General features: G+C 35.1%; 1 protein-coding gene across 1 annotated transcript in view; it reads left to right on the top strand.

Moving 5' to 3' along the window:
* HTR2C (5-hydroxytryptamine receptor 2C) overlaps positions 1–26,976 on the top strand; it is a 126,698-nt gene that overhangs the window by 83,900 nt on the left and 15,822 nt on the right. The gene's annotated exons all lie outside the window — the stretch shown is intronic.

Raw genomic sequence — 26,976 nt, 5'->3', positions numbered from 1 at the left:
CTAACTTCAGGCTTTGTTTGTACTTCTTTTCCTAGGTGCTTTAGGTATAAGGTTATGTTGTTTATTTGAGACTTTTCTTGTTTCCTGAGGTTGGCTTGTATTGCTATAAACTTCCTTCTTAGAAATGCTTTTGCTACATCACATAGATTTTGGATGGTTGGGTTTTTGTTTTCACTTATCTCCAGGAATTTTGATATTTCTTGTTTGATTTCTTCAGTGACTCATTGGTTGTTTAGTAGCATATTGTTTAGTCTCCATGTGTTTGTGTTCTTTGCAGTTTTTTTTTTTTCTTTGTAGTTGATTTCTAGTCTCCTAGCATTGTGGTCAGATAAGATGCATGATATGATTTCAATTTTCTTAAATTTACTGAGACTTCTTTGTGGCCTAGCATGTGATCTATCCTGGAGAATGTTTCATGTGCACTTCAAAAGAATGTTTATTCTGCTGCTTTTTGTTGGTATGTTCTCTCTTTATATGTATATATGAAGTCCTTTTCGTTTAATGTGTCATTTAAGGCCAGTGTTTCCTTATTGATTTTCCGTCTGGATGATCTGTCCTTTGATAAAAGTGAGGTGTTAAAGTCCCCTACTATTATTGTGTTACTTTCAATTTCTCCCTTTATGTATATTAATATTTGCTTTATGTATTTAGGTGCTCTTATGTTGGTGCATATATATTTACAATTGTTATACCTTCTTCTTGGATTGATCCCTTGATCATTATGTTGTGTCCTTCCTTGTCTCTTTTAACTGTCTTTATTTTAAAGTCTATTTTATCTGATATAACTATTGCCACCCCAGCTTTCTTTTGATTTTCATTTACATAGAATATCTTTTTCCAGCCCCTCACTTTCAGTATGTATTTGTCTTTAGATCTGAAGTGAGTCTTTTGTAGGCAGCATATATAAAGGTCTTGTTTTTGTATCCATTCAGTTATTCTAAGTCTTTTGATAGGAGCATTTAGCCAATTTACATCTAAAGTAATTATTGATAGGTATATACTTATTGCCAATTTGTTCATTTTGTTGGGGTGGTTCTGTAGTTCATTTTTTCCCCTTTCTTCTTCTTTTATTCTCTTCCCTTGTGATTTGATGACTATCATTAGTGTTATGTTTGGATTCCTTCCTCTTTTGTGTGTGCATCTATTACACATTTTTGGTTTGTGATTACCATGAAGTTTATATGTAGCAATCTGTATATATACATGATTATTTTAAGTTGCTGATCTTTTAACTTCAAATGCATTTTAACAACCCTGCATTTTAATAACTTCCCTCATGATTACTATTTTTGACATCATATTTTACATCCTTTTGTTTTGTGTATCCCCTAACTACTTATTGTGGATATAGATGATTTTACTACTTTTGTCTTTTAACTTTCCTACTCACTTTGTACATGGTTTATTTACTATCTTTACTGTATATTTGCCTTTACCAATGAGCTTTTTTTCTTTCATGGTTTTCATGTTTCTTTTTTGTGGCCTTTTCTTTTTCACTTAGATAAGTTCCTTCAACATTTCCTGTAAAGTGGCGTGGTGGTACTAAACTCTTTTAGTTTTTGCTTATCTGTAAAATTTTTTATATCTCTATCAAATCTGAATGAAAGCCTGCCTGGTAGAGTATACTTGTTTTAGGTTTTCCCTTTCATCGCTTTAAATATATTATGTCACTCCATTCTAGACTGCAGAATTTCTGCTGAAAAGTCAGCTGATGGCCTTATGGGAGTTCCCTTGTACATAACTTGTTGATTTTCCCTTGGTGCTTTTAATAGTCTCTATCTTTCATTTTTGCCATTTTAATTACTATGTGTCTTGGTGTGGTCCTCTTTGGGTTGATCCTGTTTGGGACTTTGTGTGCTTCCTGGACCCAGATGTCTGTTTCCTTTCCCAGGTTAGGGAAGTTTTCTGATATTTTGTTTTCAAATATGTTCTCTGTCCCTTTCTTTCTTTCTTCTCCTTCTGGGACCCCTATAATGCAAATTTAAGTAAGCTTGATGTTGTCCTAAAGCTTTCTTAAACTGTCCTCATTTCTTTTTATTCTTTTTTCTTTTTATCTGCTCAGCTTCAATGATTTCCACTACTGTGTCTTCTAGCTTGCTGACATGTTCCTCTGTATCATTTAATCTACTATTGATTACTTCTAGAGTATCTTTCATTTCAGCTATTGTATTCTTCATCTCTGTTTGGTTTTTCTATATATTTTCTAACTCTTTGTTAAACACTTCTATCCTCTCATTTTAGTCATCCATTCTTCTCCTCCCAAGTTCTTTGATCATCTTTATGATCATTACCTTGAACTATTTATCAGGTAGATTTCCTATCCCCACTTCATTTAGTTCTTCTTCTGGGGCTTTATCTTGTCCTTTCTTTTGGAACTTGTTCCTCCCTCTCTCATTTTGCCTAATTTCCTGTTCTATTTCTAAGTATCTGGTAGGTTTGTTACATTTCCTAACCTTGAAGAAGTGGCCTTTTGTAAGAAATATCCTATGTATCCTAGCAGCACACTCCCCTCTGGTCACTAGAGCTATATGTTCTAGGGGTGTCATCTATGTGGGCTTCAGGGGTCCTTCTGTTGTGGCAGGCTGACTACTGTGGGTAGTTAGGTAGGTGTGGATGACCCCTAATCTGGTTGGTTACCAGGCCCTGCCTTGTGTGGAGGCTGCCGACCGTTGTTTGGCAGGACTAGATCATGAAGCAGCTGGCTGTGGATCCCTGGGCAGTCCTGGGGCTAGTGCTGGCTCACTGGTGGGCAGAGCCAGGTTCTGGGGTGGGTGGTTATGGAGCTGTGATTCCTGTATCTAGGGTTGGGCAACTAGTGAGTCAGGACTGACACAGCTGGCTGAAAGTTCTGAGGTGTCCCAAAGCTGGTGTTGACCCACTGATGAGTTGGGCTGGATCCTGATTTGGCTGGCTGAAGAGTCCAAGATATCTCAGAGCTGGTGTTGCCATACTGGTGGATGGAGCTTGGGCCTGGGGGTGTCCAGGGTTGGTATCAGTCTGCTGGTGGGCAGGTCCAGGGCCTAGGGTGTCCCAGTGTTTGTGCTGACTCACTGGTGTGTGGAACTGCATCCTGGGGTCCCCTGTTGCAGGGCCCAAGGTTTCCCAAAGCTGGTGTCAGCCTGCTGGTGGGTGGGCCTGGATCCAGGGGCTGATGGCTGAGGAGTCCAAGGTGCCCCAGAGCTGGAGATGGCCTAATGCTGTTTAGGACCAGGGACTGGGGGAACCTAGGGAAGGTACCCACCCACTGGTGGGTGAAGCCACTTTCTGGAGCTAGTGCCAGCCCACTGGCAAGCAGAGCTATGTCCTGGGGTCTCTGGTTACAGGGCCCAGGGGTCCCAGAGCTGTTGTCAGAGGTGGGTGGGCTTTCTGACACAGCTGGCTGAAGGGTCCAGGGTGTCCTGAAGCTTCTGTCAGTTCACTAATCAGTGGGCCTTGATCCCAGGGCAGCTGGCTATGGAACTCATGGTGTCAGAGTTGGTGCCAGCCTGCTGGTGGGTGGGCTGGGTTCTGCTACACCAGGCTGCAGGATTATAATGGTCCTGGGGCTGGTGTCTGTGGCCCAGAGTCCTGGGGCAGGTGACTGCCCACTGGTGGATCAAGCTGGTCCCAATACTAGAACCAGCTTGTTTGTGGCCTGGGCCAGGGCCCAGGGTGTCCTGGGGCTGATGCTTGTTCACTAGTGGGCAGAGCTGGGTCCTGGGTTCTCTGGCTAGAGGGTCCTGGGGATCCCAGGTCTAGTGCCTCTGTACTGGTGTATGGGGCCATGACCTGGGCCCTCTGGTGGACAAGACCATGTCCAAGAGTGGCTCTGGGCTCAGGGGATCTTAAGGCAGCCTGCCTATTGGTGGGTGGGGCTGTATCCCCACTCTGCTAGTTGCTTGGCCTGAGGCATCCCAGTACTGGTGCCTACAGGATGGTGGACAGGGGCATGCTAGATCCCAAAACTAATAAACTAGAGGGAGGATTCCAAAATGGTGCTTGCCAGCATCAGTGTCCACATGGTAGAATGTGATAGAGCTCTCAAAAATGGCTGCTGTCAGTATTGATTTCACCAGGGTGAACTTTCATTGTCTCCTGCTTCTTCAGGAGACTCTTCAAGATCAGCAAGTTGCTCTGACCCAGGCTCCTTTCAAATCACTGTTTCTTCCATGAGTCCCAGGTCATGTGAGATTTTGTGTGCACATTTTAGGAGTGGAGTCTGTATTTCCCACAGCCTCTGGGTCACCCAAAAGTAAGCCCCGCTGGCCTTCGAAGCCAAATGATCTGGGGGCTCATCTTCCTGATATAGGACCCCTGGGCTGGGGAGCACCATGTGGTGATCAGACCCTCATTCCTTAGGGAAAACCTCTGCAATTTTAATTATTCTCCTGTTTATAGTTCTTGACTATACCATGACTCCACCCCCTCTCCCGTTGTTCCTTATTTATACCTTTAGCTGTAGAAGATCTTTTCTGCTAAATTCCAGTCTTTCTCATCCATTGTTGCTCTGTAAATAGTTGTAATTTTGGTGTGCCTGTGAAAGAAGTTGAGCTCAGGGTCTTCCTTCTCCCTCATCTTTTTACTGTATTTATTGAAAACAATCCATGTGTAAGTGGACCCACACAGTTCAAACTCATGTTGTTCAAGAGTCAACTTTATTTAGTTAAGGATTTCTGCATCTATATCCATTAGGGCTATTGGCCTGTAGTTTTCTTTTATGTAGTGTCCTTATATGGTTTGATATCAGGGTAATGCTGACCTCATAACATGAGTTTGTGAGTGCTCCTTCCTCTTCCATATTTTTGGAAGAGTTTGAGAAGAATTGGCCTTAATTCCTAAAATGGTTGGTAGAATTTACCAATGAAATCATCTGATACTGGATCATATGAGTTTCTTTGTCAAGAACTTTTTATTACTGCTTCAATCACTTTACTTATTGGTCTGTTCAGATTTTCTATTTTTTCATGATTTATCTTGGTAGGTTGTATGCATCTAAGTTATCTAATTTATTGGCATACAAATTCTATTCAATTCTATTCTGTTGATCTATAAGACTTTCCTTATTTCAGTACTACACAATCTTAATTACTGTAGCTTTGTAGTATGTTTTGAAGTGTGGACGTGTGAGTGCTTGAAATTTTTTCTCCTTATTCAATATTGTTTTAGCTCTGGGTCCCCTGCAGCTCCATGTGAATTTTTTAAACAGTTTGTCAATTTTTGAAAAATAAGGCATCTAGGATTTTGATAAGTAAGCACTGAATTTTTAGATCAATTAGTAGAGTATTGTCACCTTAATAATATTGTCTTCCAATCCATGAACATGAGATATCTTTCAATGTACTTAGATATTTTTTAAATTGCTTTCAAAAGCTTTTTACAATTTTCATTGTGCAGGTCTTGCACCTCTTTTGTCAAAGTAATTTCTAAATGCTTTATTATTTTTTGTTGCTATTGAAATTTGAATTGTTTTATTTCATTTATAGATAGACCATTGCTATTATATACTACTACAATTGTTTTTTTTCAGGTCTTTATTAAAGAATAATTACAATGTTGTGTAAGTTTCTGCTGTACAACAAAGTGAATCAGCTGTATTTATACATATATCCCCATATCCCCTCTCTCTCGAGCCTCCCTCCCACCCTCCCTAACCCACCCCTTTAGGTCATCACCAAGCATCAAGTTGATCTCCCTGTGCTATGCAGCAGATTCCCACTAGCCATCCATTTTACATTTGGTAGTGTATATATGTCAATGCTACTCTCTCACCTCATCCCAGTTTCCCCTTCCCCCCACCCCATGTCCTCAAGTCCGTTCTCTACATCTGCATCTTTATTCTTGCCTTGTGACTGGGTTCACCAGCATCATTTTTTTAGATTCCATATATGTGAGTTAGCATACGGTATTTGTTTTTTTCTTTCTGGCTTACTTCACTCTGTATGACAGACTCTAGGTCCATCCACCTCACTACAAATAACTCAATTTCATTCCTTCTTATGGCTGAGTAATATTCCATTGTATATATGTGCCACATCTTCTTTATCCATTCAACTGTTGATAGACTTTTAGGTTGCTTCCATGTTCTGGTTATTGTAAATAGTGCTGCAATAAACTTTATGGTACATGTTTCTTTTTGAATTACGGTTTTCTCAGGGTATATGCGCAGGAATGGAATTGCTGGATCATATGCTAGTTCTATTTTTAGATTTTTAAGGAACCTCCATACTGTTCTCCATCATGGCTGTATCAATTTATACTCCCACCAACAGTAGAGGAGGGTTCCCTTTTCTCCACACTCTCTCCATCATTTATTGTTTCTAGATTTTTTGATGATGGCCATTCTGACCAGTGTGAGGTAATACCTCATTGTGGATTTGATTTGCATTTCTCTAATAATTAGTGATGTTGAGCATCTTTTCATGTGCTTTTTGGCCATCTGTATATCTTCTTTGGAGAAATGTCTATTTAGGTCTTCTGCCCATTTTTTGATTGGATTGTTTGTTTTCTTGATATTGAGCTGCATGAGCTGTTTGTATATTTTGGAGATTAATCCTTTGTCAGTTGCTTCATTGACAAATATTTTCTCCCATTCTGAGCATTGCCTTCTTGTCTTGTTTATGGTTTCTTTTGCTGTGCAAAAGATATTAAGTTTCTACAATTGATTCTTTTATATTGCTCTTGTAGCCTGAAGACTTGCTAAACTTGCTTCCTAGTACAAGATCATGTAATCTTCAAATAAAGATGATTTTACTTCTTCCTTTAAAATCTAGATATATTTTAATTTCTTTTTCTCATCTAAATTCTTTGCTTAAGACCTCCAGTACAAAGTTGAATAGAAGTGGTAAAAGCAAAAGTGCTTGTTCTGATCTTAGGAGGAACACTTTCAGTCTTTCATAATGAAGTAAGATGTTAGCTGTAGGTGTTTTGTAGATGTCCCCTATAAGGTTGAGGAAGTTCCCTTTTATTTTTTGTATGGTCACTATTTTATCATAGAAACACATTGGATTTTGTCCTTTATTCTATTAATATCGCATGTTACATTGATCAATTTTCACATGCTGACACAGCCTTGCATTCTTTGGATAAATTTCACTTGGTCTTGATATATACTCATTTTTATATGTTGCTGGATTTGGTTGGCTAGTATGATGTTGAGGTTTTTTGTGCTTATATTAAGAAAAAGTGCTGCTCTGTGGTTTTTCTTCTTATATGATGTCTTTTGTCTATTTTTTGGTATCAGGAGTAATACGGGCCTCATAAAATAAGATGGGAAATAGTCTTTCTTTTTCTATTTTTTGGAAGAGTTTTTGCATGATTGGTGTTACTTCTTTAGATATTTGATAGAATTCACCAATGAAGCCATCTGGGCCTGAGCTGTACCTAGTGGAGTTTTTTAATATCAAATGGAACCTTTTTACTTGTTATAGGTCTATTCGGATTTTCTTTTTCTTTGTGAATTAGTCTTCAAAGCTTGTGTATTTTTTAAAATTCATGTATTTCCATACAAAGTGTATATTTTTTTGTTTTCATTCTGTGAAAAATGCCATTGGTAATTTGATAGGTATTGCATTGATTCTGTAGATTGCTTTGTGTAGTATAGTCATTTTGAGAATTTTAGTTCTTCCAATCCAAGAACATGGTATTGGAAGAACTAAAATGGTATATTTCTCCATCGACCTTGAATAGCCAAAGCAATCTTTGGCTAGACAAAGGAGTCAAGAATATACAATGAAGAAAAGACAGTCTCTTCAATAAGTGGTGCTGGGAAAAGTGGACAGCTACGTATAAAAGAATGAAATTAGAACATTCTCTAAACATTGTACATAAAAATAAACTCAAAATGGATTAAAAACGTAATAAAACTTTTAGAGGAAAGCTTAGGCAGAACACTCTCTAACATAAATTGCAGCAATATCTTTTTCAATCTACCTCCTAGAGTAATTAAAATTAAAAAAATAAACAAATGGGACCTAATTAAACGTAAAAGCTTTTGCACAGTGAAGGAAACCATAAGCAAAACAAAAAGACAACCCACAGAATGGGAGAAAATATTTGCCAATGAAGCAACTGACAAAGGATTAATCTCCAAAATATACAAACTGCTCATGCAGCTCAATATCAAGAAAACAAACAACCCAATCAAAAAATGGGCAGAAGACCTAAATAGACATTTCTCCAAAGAAGATATACAGATGGCCAAAAAGCACATGAAAAGATGCTCAACATCACTAATTATTAGAGAAATGCAAGTCAATACTACAGCGAAGTATCACCTCACACTAGTCAGAATGGCCATGATCAAAAAATTTAGATACAATAAATGCTGGAGAGGGTGTGGAGAAAATGGAACCCTCCTCCACTGTTGGTGGGAATGTAAATTGATACAGCCATGATGGAGAACAGTATGGAGGTTCCTTAAAAAGCTAAAAATAGAGCTACTATATGATCCAGCAATCCCACTACTGGGCATATATCTGAAAAAAAATGTATTTCAAAAGGATACATGCACCCCAATGTTCACTGCAGTACTATTTACAATAGTTAAGACACGGATTCAACCTAAATGCCCTTTGCCAGAGAAATGGATAAAGAAGAAGTGGTGTGTGTGTGTGTGTGTGTGTGTATACACACACACACACACACACAATGGAATATTAGCCATAAAAAAAGAACAAAATAATGCCATGTGCAGCAACATGGATGGACCTAGAGATTATCATACTAAGTAAGTCAGACAAAGATAAGTATCGTATGATATTGCTTATATGTGGAATCTAAAAAAAAAAATGGTACAAATGTACTTATTTACAAAACAGAAATAGAGTCACAGATGTAGAAAACAAACTTATGGTAACCGGGGGGGAAGGGAGAGAGGGATAAATTGAGAGATTGGGACTTATATATACACACTATTATATATAAAATAGATGACTAATGAGGACTTACTGTATTGCACAGGGAACTCTACTTAATAGTCTGTAATGATCTATATGGGAAAAGAATCTAAAAAAGAGTGGATATATGTCTATGTATAACCAATTCACTTTGCTGTACACCTGAAACTAACACAACACTGTAAATCAACTATACTCCAATAAAAATTATTTTAAAAACACGTATATTTTCTGATTAGCTGGCATGCAATTATTCATAATATTTCCCTATAATCCATTTTATTTCTGTCATGTATCCTCTTCTATTCATGTTTTCAATAATTTGTATCTTCACTGTTTATTCTGGTAAGTCTAGTTAAAATTTTGTCAATGTTAGTAATTTTTCCCCCCAAAATCAACTTTTGTTGCTATTCATTTCATCCTGGGGGACTTCCTATAGTATTTCTTGTAGGGCACACATTTGCTAGCAACAAATTCTTTTACTGGAATCATTTAATTTCTCTTTCACTTTTAAAGAATAGTTTGCTGGACATAATATTGTTGGTTAATAATATTTTTATTTCATGACTTTGAATATGTCATCCCAATGCCTCCTTGCCTCCAGGGTTTCTGGTGAGAAATTAGTAAAACTTAGGGATTCCTTATCTGTGACACATTGCTTCTCTTTTGCTGCTTTCAAAATTCTTACTTTGTCTTCAGATTTTGACAATTTGGTCACAATGTTTCCAGGTATGAATCTTTTTGAGTTTAGTATAATTGGAGTTCATTGAGCTTCTTGGGCGTGTAGATGCATGTTTTTCTCCAAATTTGAGAATATTTTTCCATCATTATTTCAAATATTCTTTCTGCCCCTTTCTGTTTCACTTCTCTTTTGGGGAAAACCATTTTGCATATGTTGGTACACTCGATGGTGTCTCACAGGTTTCTGAGCCAATCTTCCTCTTTCTTGATTCATTCTTTTCTTCAGAACGTCTTATGTCATGTTTTATGATTCTCTGCCAGTTCAACTCTGTTATTGAGCTTCTGTAGTTAACTTTTCAGTTATTGTGTTCCAGAATTTCTATTTAATATGATTTTATAATTTCTATGTCTTTACTGACATTGTCTATTTGGAGAAGCATCATACTTATACTTTCCTTTAGTTCTTTTCACAAAGCTTTATTTCCCTAAACATATTTAAAATACCTTAAAGTCTTTAGTAAGTTTGCTGTCTGTGGCTTCCTTAGAAACAGTTCCTTTTACCTGTTTTTTTCCTTGAATAGGCCATTCTTTGTTTATTTGTATGTAACAGTTTTTTGTTGCAACCTACACACTTTAAATAATGTAATTTAACAATTTTAGAAATCAGTTTCTTCCTTCTCCCAAGTGTTCAGTGTTATTGCTATTTGTAATTGTTGCTGATTTTTTCTTTGGTCACTTTTCTAAACTAATTCTGTAAAATAGACATTCTTTGCTGTGCATGGCCACTAAAGCTTTTGCTAAGTTAGTTTCATGGTCAGCTAATGATCAAGAGGGATTTTCTCAAGTGCCCAGACCAGTAAGTCTTCTAACCTCTGTCAAGAGGCTCTGTGTGCATGTTGGAACATGTCTTCAGTGCTCAGTCTGGCACTTTACAACTCTGCCTTAGCCTTTAGTTCCTGCTTGCACTGAGCTTCAAGGTAAGCTTTAGATGAGCACTTGAGGTCTTCCTAGATTTTCTCTAAGTCTCCACACAGCCCTACCCATGCATATGACCTTCTAGATCCCCAGAAATATTTTGTAGCTTTGAAAATACCCCTATGGAAAACTCATTCCATGGCTTTTCCTCATGTTTTTCATTCAGCATGTTTTCTACCTCAAGTGGTATCACCACCTCAGGCAACTACAGTACTTAACAATTGTCTCTAATTGGTTTTCATAAATAACTCCCAGGGAAAGTCTGTTTGCAATGGATAAGCACTAAATCAGGTCAAATAATGACAAACCCTGAAAGTGGGGTTTTCCAGGAAATGGCCAAAGATGTTAAAAAATAATTCTTTGGAATGAGGTTTTGGAAGCTCTCCAGCTCTCTTCTGACCTTTAAAGTGCCTGCTAGGCTGCTGATCTTCAGTATAATTGCAGGACTGTTGTTTTCCAAGGCTACAGCAGAGCTTGTGGGGTGAGGGTAGAGAATGAGAATAAGGCAAGTTTAAATGCCACAAAACACTGTTCTTATAGAAATAGAGCTTTTTTCTTGAATAAATGCTCCTCGAATTACTGAAAGCTTTTGGCTCATTTCCAGAGTTCTGATAGGTTGATTTTGACAATATTTTCCACTGTTCTCATTGTTTTTATAGATAAGAGCATTTTTATCTCTTTATTCTACCATATCTACTGATGTCACCTCCAGTTGTATCATCATTCTTTACTTCAGCCTCATTTTGTCTTTATAATTAAGCTAAGTTTCTTATAGATAAAATATAGTTGTCTTATTTATTTATCTAATCCTGCAATCTCCACTGCTCATATTTATATCTTTTATATATAATGTTATTATTAGTACTGTTGGGTTTAAATCTAATCTTTTGCTATTTATTAACATTTGTCCCATTCATTTTATTGTTGTTATTTTCTATCTTTTTTTTTTTTTCTATTCTTTTTTATTACTCCATCACCTCAGGGTCTCTTTTATTAACTCTTTCATTTTCTGGTCAGCAGTTGCTGCTTCGAGTTTCTTTGCGTGTGCAGTACTTTTAATTGTATGCCCAGCATTGTGGATATTATGTTACAGAAGCCCTTGATTTTGTCATCTTTCTCTCATAAGTGTTAAATTTTATTCTAACTGAAAGTTAAATTATCAACATATCACCTGGATACTGTATTAGACTTTGTTTGGGAAAACAAAGTATTTCACTTTACTCTTACTCCTAGAGAATATTTCTTATTCCTAGGGCATGGCCTTACTTCAGTCTCAACTAAAGGCCCTGAGTATTTTCCAAAGGCAGTCCGCTATGCTTGTACAATCTCTAAAATCTCATCTTCACTTTCCAGCCTTCCAGTGTGTTATATGCTAGGACCACAAGAGGCTTACCTAATGTCATTTGCATCTCAGGAGTTGGCCAAAGTCATGAGAAGAAATTTTATACTAGTTTTAGAGAATCCTCTGTGTGTCTGTCCATTCTCTAATGGCATAACACCCAAATTTAAGTCTCCATTCAGAGCTGAAATGTTATTTATATCTCAACTTCCCAGAGAAAGTGCTACTCTTTGACTGGGTTCTATTTCCTTAAAACATAGTTTCAAAATTACTCTGTAGGAGGAAGCTCATGTGAATGTGAGCTCAGATATGGGCTTTCTTTCTCTTAAAGATTGTAGCTTTGCACTTTAGCTTATCCAGTAAGTAGAAACAATTGTATAATGTATTTGATGCAGCCTTGTTTTCTCCTTTTTGTTGCCAAGGTGCAAATTACATAAAATAAAATGTACAGATTTTTATATATAGTGATTGATGAGTAAGAAAAAAATGATAATTTTTATGTAACCACTAGAAAAAAACAAGACAAAATAATTCTACCACTCAATAATTGTTCCCCATTCACTTTCCAGGCAATACACCTGTAATTGGACAACCATTGTTCTTATCGCTATTACTAATATTTAGTTTTAACTTTCCCAGATATTCAAATAAAGGAAAATAAACATTGAATTCTTTTATGTGTCTATCATCTTTTTTCAATATAATGATTTTGAGATACATCCATTTTGCTGCACTTATCAGTAACTTGCTCTTTTTTATTGCTAGGTAACTATCATCACATGAATATACTACCATTTGTTTATTCAATTATCTCTAGATGGATATTTACATTCATTTTAGTTTGGGACTATTAAGAATAAAATTGGTATGAGAATTATTTTTCAAAGTCTATTTTGGGTTCCTTGTTTTTATTTCTCTTGGGTAAATACTTACGAGTGGAATTGCTAGATCAAAACAAAGTTGTAGGTCTATCTTTATTTAAAACAAAAAAACAAACTACCAAACCACTTTTCGAAATGGCAGTGCTGTTCTATACTCCCACCAGCAACATTTGTGAGTTCTAGTTGCCCCACAACTTTCTTGCCACTTGGTAATGCCAGGTTTTTATTATTTTTTAGCTAATTATAGTCTTACAGAAAAGCTGCAGAATAGCAAAGTGAGTCCCCTTACATCCCTCATCCTACTTCACTGAGTATTAACATTTGTATACCCATAGTACAATGATCAAAAACAGGAAATCAAAATGTAGTACAGTATTGTTAACTAAAGTACAGATTTTGTTCAAATTTCACAAAATTTTTGCTAGTGTCCATTATTTGTTTTCATACCTTATTCAGGATTCCACATTGGGTTTAGTTGCATTGAGCAACTTCAGCTGCATCCAACAAATTCTGATAAATTCTCTTTTCATTTTTATTCAGTTCCAAATATTTTCTAATTTTCCTTGTTATGGCTTCTTAGATACACCCATCATTTAAAAGTAGACATTAAATTTCCAAATATATGGTGGTCTTTAAGTATCTTTTGATATTAATTTTTCATTTTGTTACTAATTTCTCATTTAAATGCTTTCTTCTCTGCAATCACCTTCTGTGTGTTTTCAGTCTTTTAACTTTATTGAGGTTTTCAATGGTTAAGTCAAAAATCTCTCTTGGTAAATGTCACATTGCACTTGAAAATATATGGGTTATTTCCAAATATCTTTTGATATTGATATCTAACATAATTCCACAATAATAAGAGAACAGACTCTGCATGACTTCAGTACCTTTAGACCATGAAATTTTTGCATCTTGTTTTATGTCCCGGTGTCTCTTGGTTTATAGTCTATGGGCACTTGAATAGAATTTGTATCCTGCTGTTGTGTGAAAGTTGTATAAATCTTAATTAGGTTGAATTTGTTCATAGTGTTTTTCAGGTCTACTATATCCTTCTCAACTTTTCTGTCTATTCATTCTATTAATTTTTGAGAGTTTGATATTGAAACTCTGACTAAAAATCCTAGTTTATCTACTTCTGCTTTCAATTCTGTTGATTTTGCTTCATGTATTTTGAAACTGTGTTATTAGGTGCATATATATTTTTAAATTATTATATCATCCTGATATTAACCCATTTATAGTTATGCAATCTCCCTCTTTGCCTCTAATAATAATCATATTATTAGGTATATGTTATCTGAAATTAACATCTACTATAATGTTTTATGTATATCATTTCATGTAGTATATATTTGAATTCTTTACTTTCAACCTATATGTGTGTTTGTAATTAAAATATATCTCATGGAAGCAGTAAAGAATTTAGTCTCTCTCTTCTTTTTAAAACTTTTTATTCAATCTGATGACTTTCATCTTTTGATTAGAAAGTTTAGTCAATTTACATTTAATGTGATTATTGATATTGCTTTTGACATTCATTTTCTATTCATCTTATATCTTTATTGTTCCTCTGTTCTTCCTTTCTTTTTTACTTTTTTCTTATCATGATATAGTTAATATACCAAACAATTTACCATTTTAAGTGTACAACTCAATAGTTTTTAGTGTATTCACAAGGTTGTATAACCATCACCATTATTTAATTATAGAGCATTTTCATGACACGGAAAAAAAAGTATTTAAAGGAGTCATTCCCCAATCCCTCTCTCCCCAGACCGTAGAAGTCACTAATTTACTTTTTATTTCTATAGATTGGCCTACTTTGGACATTTCCTATGAACGGAGTCATACAACATGTGGCCTTCTCTATCTGCCCTCTTTCAAATATTATAATGCTTTCCAATTCTTCCATGTTGTAGCATACATTATTACTTCATTTACTTTTTTTCCTTTCTCTGTTAGGTTTTAGCAGTTGATTGAGAAATAATTCAGATATAATTCACCTAAAGTATAGAATTCAATGGTTTTTAATATTTCATAGATGTGTGCAACTGTCACCTCCATTAGTTTTAAAAATTTTGTCACCACAAAAAAACCTTATAGCTATCACCACCCCTACCTACCCATTTCCCATACCTAGGCAAGACCTAATCAACTACCTGTCTCTGTAGATGTGCCTACTCTGGCAATAGATGGGATATCATATAGTTATCATCATATAATATATGGTCTTATGTGATTGGCTTTTTCACTCGGTAATCTTTTAAGGTTCATCCATATTGTGGCAATTACCTATAGTTCCTTCTTTAAGTATGAATAAAATTCTGTTGCATGTATTTTTTTTTTTCACTCTTCTGCTAATGGGCTTTTGGGTTATATCCAGGCTTTTTAAATCATGAATAATGCTGCTGTGAACATTCATGGAATAATTTTTGTTAGAACACCTGTTTTCAATTCTCCTTTGTATATAACTAGGGAATTCCTAGATCACATTGTGACTCCTGAATTGTTTTCAAAACTGATGTACCATTTTAAATTTCCATTAACTATATATGAGGGTTCCAATTTCTTCACATTGTTACCTACATTTTTTGCTGTATATATGGTTATATCAATCCTAGTATGCATAAAATGGTATCTCATTGTGATTTTGATTTTCATTTTCCTAATAACTAATGATGTTGAGTGTATTTTCATGTACATATTGGTCATTTGTATATTTTCTTTGGAAAATACATATTCATATCATTTGCCCAATTTTAGTAGGGTTATTCTATCTGTTACTATTGAGTTGTAAGCATTTTCATATGTTCTAGATGAAAGACACATAGAAAATATATTACTTCTAAGTATTTGCTACCATTGTATGAGTTGTCCTTTCACTTTCTTGATGGCATCATTTGAAATACAAAAGTTTTTAATTTTTTTAAAAATAAATTTATTTATTTATTTTGTTTATTTATTGGCTGCATTGGGTCTTTGTTGCTGCACACGGGCTTTCTCTAGTTGCTGCGAGTGGGGGCTACTTTTCATTGTGGTGTGCAGGCTCCTCATTGTAGTGGCTTCTCTTGTTGTGGAGCACAGGCCCTAGGCACGTGGGCTTCAATAGTTGTGGCACATGGGCTCAATAGTTGTGGCTCATGGGCTCTAGAGCACAGGCTCAATAGTTGTGGCGCACGGGCTTAGTTGCTCCGTGGCATGTGGAATCTTCCCAGAGCAGGGCTTGAACCTGTGTCCCCTGCATTGGCAGGCAGATTCTTAACCACTGTGCCACCTAGGAAGTCCCAAGCTTTTAATTTTGATGAAGTTCAATTTATCTATTTTTTTGTTGCTTGTGCTTTTAGTGTCACATTTAATAAAACATTGTTAAATCTAGAATTATAAGGGTGTATCCCTATGTTTTCTTCTAAAAGTTGTATAATTTTTACCTCTTACATTTAGTTCCTTGATTCATTTTGACTTAATTTTTGTAAATGTTGCATGTGGACATCCAGTTATCCCAGCACCATTTAAAAAGACTATTATTTCCCACATTGAATGGTTGTCTTAGTTGTTACAGGCTGCTATAACAAAATATCATAAACTGGGTGGCTTATAAACAAAATATATTTATTTCTCACAGTTCTGGAGGCTGGGAAGTCCAAGATCATGGCACTGATGGATTGGGTGCCTGGTGAAGTCCCACTTCCTAAATGGCCATCTTTTCACTATAACCTCACATGGCAAAAAGGCAAGGGAGCTTTCTCCAACCTCTTTTATAGGGCACTAATCTCATTCATGAGCACTCTGCTTTCATGATTAATCACTTCCCAAAGGCCCCACCTCCTAATAGGGGGTTAGGATGTCAACATATGAATTTGAAAGGGACATGATCATTCAAACCATAGCAATCATCCTGGCACCTTTGTTGAAAATTAGTTGATTATAGATACATAGGTCTACTTGTATACTCTCAATTCTAATCTAGTGATTTGTATGTCTGTTCTTAAGTCTGTACCACGTGGTCTTGATTATCATTATTTTGTAGTAAGTTTTAAAATCAGGAAGTGTGAGTTCTCATATTATGTTCCATTTCAAGATTATTTTGACTATTCTGCTTCCTTTGCAATTCCATGTGAATTTTAGAATTGGCTTGTCAATTTCTACATACAAAGAAATCAGCTGGGATGCTGAAAGGAACTGCATTGACTCTTTAGATCTCTTTTGAGAGTATTGCCATCTCAACAATTTTGAGATCCATAGACATAAGCTTTTTTCCATTCATTTAAATTCTTTACTTTCAACAGTGTTTTGTACTCTTCAATTTAAAAGTTTTGGATTTCATTAAATTTATTCCTAAGTACTTTATTCTTTTCAATGCTATTGCAAATGCAAAGTAAATTGCATTGTTTTCTTAATTTCATTTATTGGATTGTTAATTGCTAGTGTATAGAAATATGAGGGTGAGTCCAAAGTTATCCACACTCTGGCTGCAGAATTTATTTTAATTAACTTTTAGAAAAGACAAATACATTATTTTTTGACACAATCTCCTTGCATTTCAATACACTTGGTCCATCTGTCAACAAGCTTTCGTATTCCCTCATTAAAATATGTTTTAGGCTGAGCTGCGAGCCACGAATGCACCGCTGTTTTCACTTCTTCCTCAGAAGTGAATCTTCATCCTCATAGGGCTGCTTTCAGGGAACCAAACAGGTGAAAGTCCGATGGAGCAAGATTAGGACTATAGGGAGGATGCTTTCACACCTCAAAACGAAGTCTGTACAGTGTTAACACTGCGGGCAGAAGTGTTGGGACATGCATTGTCATGAAAGATCACAACACCCTTGGATAGCAGTCCTCTGCATTCAATCTGATGTTTAGGTTTCAGCTCCTCAGTAAGCATCTCACTGTAATGAGCACTATTGATTGTTAAACATTTTTCCTGATAATGTTCCAATACTGGCCCATGAGAATCCCAGAAAACTGTAAGCATCAATTTTCCAGCTGATGGTTGACTTTTGAACTTTTTCTTGGTCGGTGATTGAGGATGTTTCCACTCCATACTCTGCCATTTACTCTCAGGCCCATAGTGATGAATCCATCTCTCGTCACCAGTAATGATTCTTTTTAAGAAACTTTCACCTTCTTGAGAGTATTGGTCCAAATTTTGTTTGCAGATATCCAAATGCTTCTGTTTATGCTTTCCCATGAGTTGTTTCGGTACCCATCTCGCACAAAATTTTCGAAACCTAAGTCTGTTGCGGATTACTTCATTTTGAGGTGTGAAAGCAACCTCCCTATAGTCCTGATCTTGCTCCAATGGACTTTCACCCATTTGGTCCCCTGAAAACAGCTCTATGAGGATGAAGATTCACTTCTGAGGAAGAAGTGAAAACAGCGGTACATTTGTGGCTCACAGCTCAGCCTAACACATTTTTTAATGAGGGAATACGAAAGCTTGTTGATGGATGGACAAAGTGTATTGAAAAGCAAGGAGAGGGCTTCCTAGGTGGCGCAGTGGTTAAGAATCCACCTGCCAATGCAGGGGACACAGGTTCAAGCCCTGCTCCAGGAAGATCCCACATGCCACGGAGCAACTAAGCCCGTGCGCCACAACTATTGAGCCCACGTGCTGCAACTACTGAAGCCCACAAGCCTAGAGCCCGTGCTCCGCAACAAGGGAAGCCATGGCAATGAGGAGCCCGTGCACCACAATGAAGAGTAGCCCCCACTCACTGCAACTAAAAGAAAGCCCATGCACAGCAAAAAAAGACCCAACACAGCCAATAAAATAAATAAATAAATTTATATATAAAAAAAGAAAAGCAAGGAGATTATGTCAAAAAATAATATATTTGTCTTTTCTAAAAGTTAATTAAAATAAATTCTACAGCCAGAGTGCGGATAATTTTTGACTTACCCTTGTATAATTGAATTTTGTATATTGATCTTGTATTATGCAATCTTCCTAAGTCATTTATTAGTTCTACTAATTTTTTAGTCTATTCTTTATGATTTTCTATATATAAAACCTTGCCATCTGCAGGCAGAGATAGTTTTAAGTTCTTCCTTTCCAATCTAGATGCCTTTTATTTTGTCTTCATGACTCATTGCCTTCTCTAGAAACTTTAGTGCAACAACGAATAGAAGCATCCAGAGTGGACAGCCTTGTTTTCTTTCTGATCACAGGGGGAAAGGAATGGTCTTTCACCATTAAGAAAGATGTTACCTGTGAGATTGTGATAGATGCCCTTCATCAGATTGAGGAATTCGCTTCTATTTCTAGTCTGTTGAATGCCTTTATCATGAAAGGACAGTGGATTTTTTTCAAATGCTATTATGCATATATTGAGATCATCATGTGGTTTTTGTTTTTTATTCTATTGATGTTAAACCAACCTTTCATATCTGGGATAAATGCCACTTGATCATGGTATGTAATTTCTTTATATGTTGCCAGATTCAGTGTGCTAGTATTTTGGTATTTTTGTGTCCAATTTTTTAATTGAAATATTATTGATATATAAAATTGTTTAAGTTTAAAGTGCACGTATGATATATATATATATATCTCACAACTTCTTTATCCATTCATCCATTGATGAACACACAAGTTGTTCTCATTTCTTGGCTTTTGAGAATAATACAGCAAAACACTGTAGTGAATATATCTCTTTAAAATCCTGTTTTCATTTCCTTTGGATATATATACCCCAAAGCGGAATTGCTGGATCATATGATAGTTCTATTTTGAATTATTTGAATAACCTCCATACTGTTTTCCATAGTGGCTGCACCAATTTACATTTACTCCAACAATGTACAAGGGGTCTCTTATCACCACATCCTCACCAACACTTATTATCTATTATCTTTTTGATGATAGCCATTCTAACAAGTGTGAGGTGATATCATGGTTTTCGATTTGCATTTTCCTGTTGATTAGCAATGCTGAGCATCTTTTCATGTACCTAATGGCCATTTATATGTCTTTTTAAAAAAAAATGTCTACTTGGTTCTTGTGCCCATTTTTTATTGGGTCATTTGTTTTTATAAAATTCAGTTGTATGAGTTTTTTATATATTTTGAATATTAACCCCCATCTGATATATTGTTTGCAAATATTCTCTCCCATTTCATAGGTTGCCTTTTCATTTTCTGATTTTATTTATTTGTTTGTTTGTTTATTTACTTATTTGCTGTGCAGAATCTATTTTTTTAGAACTTTTATTGAGATACAGTTAACATACAATAAACCAGAATCTATTTTTAGTTTGATGTAATCCTAGTTGTTGATTTTAGCTTTTGTTGTTTGTGCTTTTGGTGTCATATCAAAAAAATTATTGCCCAGTCCAATGTCAAGGAGCTTCTCCCTCCTTTCCTTCTCAGAGTTTTATGGTATCAGGTCTTATGTTTAAGTTTTTAATTCATTTCTAGGTAATTTTTTGATTGACATAAGATAGGGGTGCAATTTTATTTTTCTGCATGTGTTTATGCAATTTTTCCAACACCATTTGTTGAAGAGACTATCCTTTCCCCATTGAATGTTCTTGCCTCCACATCAAGTATTAGTTGCCCATATACATAGGGGTTAATTTGGGGGCTTTCAATTCTGTTCCATTGGTCTATGTGTCTATATTTATGCCAGTACCATACCATTTTAATTACCTTGCAGTATATTTTGAAGTGTGATGTCTCCAGTTCTGTTCTTCTTTCTCATGATTCTTTGGCTATTCAGGGCCTTTTGTGGATCCATACACATTTTAGGATTGCTTTTTCTATTTACGTGAGAAATGCCAATGGAATTTTATAGGTTGTCCATACAACCAAACCCATTGAATCTATAAATGGGTTTGGTTATATGGACATTTTAACAATATTAATTCTTCTGATACATGAACATGGGCATCTTTCTGTTTGTTTGTGTCCTCTTAAACTTCTTTCATCAAGGTCTTATAGTTTATTTTGAACAGATCTTTCACTTACTTGATTAAATTTTTTCCTAAGTATTTTGTTTTTGAAGCTATTGTGACTCACAGTTTTCATTATTTCTTTTTCAGATGTTTTGTTGTTTGTGTATAGAAATGCAACTGATTTCTTTTTTTTCCCTCTTTTTTGGATTTCCTTCCCATTTAGGTCACCACAGAGCATTAAATAGAGTTCCCTGTGCTATACAGTAGGTTCTCACTAGTTATCTCTTTTATACATAGCAGTGTATATATGTCAATCCTAATCTCCCAGTTCATCCTACCCTCCCCTTCTAAATTCAATATCTGTGACCAATAAATATAGTTTACTTCTATTAACTTCTCTTTTCAATGATTATGGTTCCCACCTTTCTGTTCCTTTGGATAGCTAATAACTTTTGATTTAAAACCAGACATGGTTATACTTTGTGATATTCTGGAGTTTATTTTCTCTTGTGAAGATTATTATTTTTGCCTTATAGTAGGCAGTTACCTTTATGGACTCAAACTATAAAACTTGTGTCCCCCACGTTATGCAGCATCTAATGCCTCTGCTCAGTTTTCTTGGCTTCCAGCTCCTTCTTTTTTAGTGTATTCCTCCAATATTTCTTCTGTGCCTGTGTAATTTAAAGATCAGTCAATAATTGGGGTAAAGTTTATACACAGATTTACAGGTTGCTAACATGTTATTGAGGAATTCTGATATTGCTCTATAAAAGTCCCATCAGGTAAAGTCATCAGGTTTTCATATCAAGGTTACTCTGGCCTCATAAAATTAGTTAGGGGTATTTCGTCCTTTTCCACTATCTGAAACCATTTGTGTAAATTTGATGTTTCTCTCTTAAATGTTTGAAAAAATTCATAAATGAAGCCATCTGTATTTGGAGAAGGTTTTAAATATTAATTCAATTGCTTTGATAGATGAAGAGAAATTTCAATTTTCTATTTCTTTCCCTTTTGACTCACCTTAGTTCATAGCCAGTTAAATAAGGCAAATATAAATAATAAAGATAACAAAGATTAGGGGAAAAGTTAAAATTTTTTAACTTGAAGATAACAATTGTCTATGTGGAAACTCTTAAGGAATCTATTATACTAAAAAGAAAACTACTAACATAAATAAGTAAATTTAGCAAGGTATGCCTGTATGTGTCTTCATATTTAAAGTTCATCTCTTTTAGACAACGATAGTCTTGCTTTTTCATCCTACTATAAGAAGTATTATTTTCTAACTAGAGTATTTAGTCCAATTACATTTTATGTAATTATTGATATGACTGGATTTAAGTCTGACATCTTGTTCTTTGCTTTCTATTTGTTTCATTTGATTTTTGTTCCTCTGTTCCTCTTTTCTTGCCTTCTGTTCTGTTTACCAAATATATTAGCATTACATTTCAGTTCCTTTATTGTTATTGTAGCCATACATCTTTTAAATTATATTTAGTTGATCTAGGTTGATCTAGGAATTACCACATGTTTTCTTAGCTCATAACCATTCCTAAATTCAATAATGTACCACTTTCCCACCTCAGACTTCAGAAATGTAAGAAACAAAATAGTATAATTTCATTTACCAAGCCTTTTGGTTCTTGTTTTCATGTATGCTATTTCTACATATATTATTGACATAACCTTAAATTTAAATTATTTTTGCTTCAAAACTTCATTTATACATTCTAAGAAATTAGGATAAAACAAAAGGTAATGTTTCATATTTACATACATGTTTACCATTTCACTTGTTCCTCTTTCCTTTTGTAGATCTGAATTTCCACCTGGTATCTTTTCCATCAACCTCTAAAGATCTTCCTTTAGTATTTCTTTTAATGAAGATCTATTAGCAACACATACTTCCAGCTTTAGTTTATCTGGAAAATGCCTTAATTTTATCCTTACTTTTGAAGGATCTCTTCAATGAACATAAAATTCTGGGTTGAGAGCTGTGAGTTTGTTTTGTTTATATTTATTCTCTTAAAAGAAAGTTTTATTGTCTTCTGTGCTCCATGGAATCTGAAGTGAAAGTCCTTGGATATTTCCCATATTAACCCTCTCTTTGAAATGTGTCATTTTCCTCTGGCTACCTTTTATATTTATTTATAGTTTATAAGTACTTTGATTATAATATTCTTATGTTTTGTTTCTTTGGGGATTATTCTAGAAGACATTTGTTGAGCTTCATAGATCTATATGTTAATACTTTTCATCAAATTTGAGAAGTTTTTACCATTATTTCTTCAAATATTTTCCTGCCCCATTACTTATCCTCTTCTTCCAAGACTCCAATTTACATGTGTGTTAAAGTGCTTTATATCGTCCCACAGGTCACTGAAACTCTAATTTTTTTTCTTTTTGTTCTTTTCATTAATTTGTGTGAATATCTTCAAGTTCATGATTCCTTCCTTCTGCCATCTCTATTTGTCTGTTAAACTTCTCCAGTTCATTTTTCATTCAAATATTTCATCTTGTAATTCCAAAATTTCCATCCCATTTATTTTACAATTTACATTTATCTGCTGAGAGTTAGCATCCCTTAACTCATTAGGACCACATTTGCTGTTAAGTCCTTGAACATCTTAATAACAGTTGCTATAAATTCCTTATCTGATCATTCCAACATTAGGTGGTACAGGTAGTCTTTTTTCATTGACTTTTTTTTGTGTGATTAATATCTTTATTTCGTATTTCTTAGCCTATCCTTTTTATTTGTAATTGTGTGCATGGCATTGTAAATGGTAAGCTGCAAAGAGTCTGGATGAATGTGTTGTTTCTTTTAAAGAGTGTTCAATTTGGGGCTGGCATGCTATTAATTTATTGTTTGTTCTTCTTGATCCTGCTGTGGTTCAGTTTTAGGCTTTGTTATGGTGCATCTTTTAAGGCTATGATTCTTACTGCTAGGCATGGTTGTTTTTTTGTTTCAACTAAATCCTCAAGATGTTAATGATGTGTTAATGTGGTCTCTTCTTTCTGTCTGGGCCAGACTCTAACTTCTAGGACTATGTAACTTCTAGTATCTTTGTTCTCTTCTTGTCCCCATAGCTACCACTGTCCACTAGGCCTTATAGAGTCTTGTCTGCAGATGTACAACCTAGCCCTCAATCAAATTCCTGGAGGGTATGCTCACAAATACTACTTGGTCTCCTCCTCTGCATGGTTCCCTCTTCTCTTATACCTTTCCCAGGAAGTCCCAGGTGCTTTGGCAGCCCTGAACTCTGATCTGTGCCTCCTTAGTTCAGCAGGAGAGCCAGTCCCTTTGGGGCTCCACTTCCTTGTGTCACAGTCAAGAAATTGTCTCCAGATAGAGAAGGGTAAGGGTGAATAAAGGACTTATTTCAAGTGTTTCCCTTCTCTTAAAAAGCAAAATTCTACACCAAATATTGCCAAATGCCTCAAAAGAATTGTCTCATTGTTCTGTCCAGGTTTATCATTGTTTTTGGAAGGATGGCAAATCAGATGCCAAGAACTCTGTCACGGCTGAAAAAATTACGTCCAATTTTTAAAAAATCTGTTTCATCGTTTTTGCTTAAATTTGAATGATATGTATTGACCTTCTTCAAGTGCATTGATCATTACTTCTATTGATCCCATCCAATGATTTTTCTTAATTTTAAGTAATAAATTTTTTCAGTTTTACAGGATTTCCTCTTTTCTTTAGTTTCCACATCTATTCTGAAAATCCCACCTCTACAACCATATGCTTACCTTTTCTAGTAGATTATTTGATATATTTATCATCATTAAATCTCTTGTCCATTAATTTCAAGATCTGGGTCATGTGTGGATCTATTTCTATTAATTTATTTTCTTCTTTATTATGGGTCTCATTTTTCTGTTTCTTTGTATATTTAGTAATTTTATAAGCATACTCTTACGGAGGCCTTGTTTTTGCTTTTTTATGGTGGGTTCCAAGTTTGCTTTTATTGCTAGGGCAAATCCTTTAATCTTAAGAAACTGGATTTTTCCTAAGGCATGCACCTTCTGAGTATAGATGAAAAGGCCAGGGTGTTTACTAAGATTTTCTAACTTCATGTGATGCAAACTCCCAACTCTCTGCAATAGAAAAGTGTTGAGATCTCTTTAATGTTTTCAACCTCTCAAATGTTGCTTGCACCATGCATTCCTTGGAGAGTCACAGATAAAGGACTCAGGTGTCAAACAAGAATGTGAGGGAAATTTGTATAGAAATTTTAAGCCCCTTCCTCCCTGTAGCTTGTCTTTTCTCTGATTGCACAGTTCCCTGTAGTTTCTACCTGCTTTTTGTTCACTCTCAAGTATCTTCAAATTTTGGGTGTTTTAAATTTTGTTCAGACTTTATAATTGTTGTCAGCAGGAGAGCTAGTCTTCTATAAACTATTCCACCATTATTAGAAAATGATAGTATTTACTTATGAGTTTTTATAGTTTTATTATATTTATTTATTTATTTTCTGTGGCAGGGAGTTAAATCTGACTCTGATACCAGCTACTGCATCATGACTATAGCTAGGAGTTTGTAAATTTTGAAGGTAAAAAAAATTGCATTTTTTTCTTCTAGTTTTATTGAGATATAATTGACATACAGCACTGTATAAATTTAAAGTATACAACATAATGGTTTGACTTACATGCACTATGAAATGATTACCAAAATAAGTTTAGTGAATATCCATCATCTCATATAGATAAAAAATTTTAAAAATAAAAATTTTTTTCTTTGTGATGAGAACTCTTTACCCTCTTAAAAACTTTCATATATGGCATACAACAGAGTTATAGTATTTATTTGTCTTATAACTGGAAGCTTGTACCTTTTGATTACCTTCATTCAATTCCCCCTCCTCCCACCTCCAGCCTCTGGTAACCACACATCTCATCTCTTTTTCTAAGAGTTTGTTTTTGAAGTGTAATTGACCTACAACACTATGTTAGTTCCTGGTACACAACATAGTGATTCAATGTTTCTATACATTTCAAATTGGTCACCATGAGAAGTCTAGTTACAGTATGTCACCATACAAAGATATTACTTAATTATTGACTATATACACACACACTATACATTTTATACCCATGACTCATTTATTTTATAACTGGAAGTTTGTACCTCTTAATCTCCCTCATCAATACTCTCCTTCCTTACTCCCCTCTGTATCTGTGGCTCTGTTTCTGTTTTGTTATGTTTGTTCATTTTGTTTTTTAGATTCCACATATTAGTGAAGTCATATGATATTCGTCTTTCTCTGTATGACTTATTTCACTTGGTGTAATACCCTCTAGGTCCATCAATGTTCTCTCAAACGGCAAGATTTCATTTTTTTAGTTTATGCTAAGTAATGTTCTATTGTGTATATACTACATCTTTCTTATTCATTCATTTATTGATGGGCACTTTGGTTGTTTCCATATCTTGGGTATTATAAATAACACTGCCATGAACATGGGGTGCATATATCTTTTCAATTTAGTGCCCTTGATGGTTTTTTCTTTTTTTAATAAATACCCAGGAGTAGAATTGTTGGATTGTGCAGTAGTTCTATTTTTAAATTTCTTGAGGAATCTCCATGCTGTTTTCCATGGTGGCTGCACCAATTTACATTCTCACCAACAGTGCACAGTTGTTCCCTTTTCTCCACATCCTCACCAAAAATGATTATCTGTTGTCATTTTGATAATAGCCATTCTGACAGGTGTGAGGTGATATCTCATTGTGCTTTTGATTTGCATTTCCCCAATGATTAGTGATGTTGAGGATCTTTTGATGTACCTGTTGGCCATCTGTATATCCTCTTTGGAAAAATGTCTACTCAGGTCCTCTGCCAATTTTTTTAATGGATTATTTATTTTTTTATGTGAGTTGTGTGAGTTCTTTCTTTATTTTGCAGATAACCCCTTACTAGTTACATCATTTATTTTCTCCCATTCAGTAGCTAGCATTTTCACTTTGTTAATAATTTTCTTTGTTCTGCAAAAGCTTTTTAGATTGATGTAGTTCCATTTGTTTATTTTGCTTTGTTGGCCTTGCCTGAGGAGACTTATTAAAAAAAATATTGCTAGGACAGATGTTAAGGAACACACTGCCTACATTTTCTTCCAGGAGTTTTATGGTTTCAGGTCTTACATTTACGTCTTCAACCTATTTTGAGTTTATTTTCATACATGGTGTGTGAAAGTAATCCAGTTTGTTTCTTTTACATGTAGCTGTCCAGTTTCACCAACACCATTTATTGAAAAGGCTCTTTTCTCCACTGTATATTCTTGCCTCCTCTATCATAGATAAATTGACCATATAATGGTGGATTTGT

This window comes from Hippopotamus amphibius, chromosome X (genome assembly GCF_030028045.1).
Source record: "Hippopotamus amphibius kiboko isolate mHipAmp2 chromosome X, mHipAmp2.hap2, whole genome shotgun sequence".
NCBI classification, from domain to species: domain Eukaryota; kingdom Metazoa; phylum Chordata; class Mammalia; order Artiodactyla; family Hippopotamidae; genus Hippopotamus; species Hippopotamus amphibius.
This window is presented reverse-complemented; position numbering and strand designations above follow the sequence as displayed.